The sequence below is a fragment of the Tenrec ecaudatus genome, chromosome 1 (assembly GCF_050624435.1).
Source record: "Tenrec ecaudatus isolate mTenEca1 chromosome 1, mTenEca1.hap1, whole genome shotgun sequence".
Lineage (NCBI taxonomy): Eukaryota > Metazoa > Chordata > Mammalia > Afrosoricida > Tenrecidae > Tenrec > Tenrec ecaudatus.
In genome coordinates, this window is record NC_134530.1 from 174,413,012 (window position 1) to 174,414,061 (window position 1,050).

The following is a 1,050-nucleotide window of genomic DNA, read 5'->3' on the forward strand; positions in this document are numbered from 1 at the left end:
GAGGAATTCCCTAGTGATGTTCATGAAAGAATTCCTCAAAGCTATTGTTTTTTATTTTAAGGGTAAATTTATATTTTTAAAATAGAATTTGATCTTAAAAGAATTATATTCTAGCCTCAATTTTCTATAGAATATAATTATATAATACAAATATTATTTTAAAATTTGACAAAATAGCATGTCAACCTGCTTTCTAGTTTGTCTTTCCCCTTCCCATGTTTGATATTGTCCTGTGACATTCTTCTATTTAGGAAGCTTCTAGAGACATGAGGGACCATAGGAGAACAACAAGGTTACACACGTTGCTTTTGAATTTTGATTGTAAAGTGGAGGAAACGTAGAATTTCTGATCAGGGGAAGGCAAATGTTTCGCTCATCCTTTTGCACCCACCTTAAACTAGATAAAAAACATTGTGAAGAAACTTATCAGAGAAAATGGGGAACTTGGGTAGAACTCTGGGATAGGAGGACTGTCCTCGAAAGGAACTGTGTGCATAAGGACTATCAGGATCTAGGGACACAAAGCCGTCTCTTGATTAAACATCATCAGTGGAGGAGCGATTACCTGAGTTGCCCTTGCCGTTGGTCCAGTGCTATATCTTGAACGTCCAGAAATACAGCCTACCCATGCCTTGAACATTTTATCTCCAAAAACTACCCCATCTGAAACCTCGCCTTCAACTGCCTTCAGAGAAGTGCCTTATTTATTTCAAGGTAACCATCAGCTGAAAGCAAATTGATAGCATGAACGAAAACATCATTAAATATGTTTACTAGTAATTGAGCATGTCAAGCAGTGAATTCTGTGGCCAAGATATCAGAAGGAAGATAAATTCAAAGAGTCGAGCCCTGCATCTGATATTACTTTCCCCGAAGGGGCTTCCTGCCAATCCTGGAGCTAAGATCAGAGATGAGGAGCCAGTCAGTGGCTTAAGATGCAAGTCTGAGAAATCGGATGCTTAGCATTTTAGGCTGGAGGGACCAGAAATGGAGTTCGGAGGCCACCAAAAGACATAGCAACATCTCTACTCCGTGCATTCCATCTTCCAA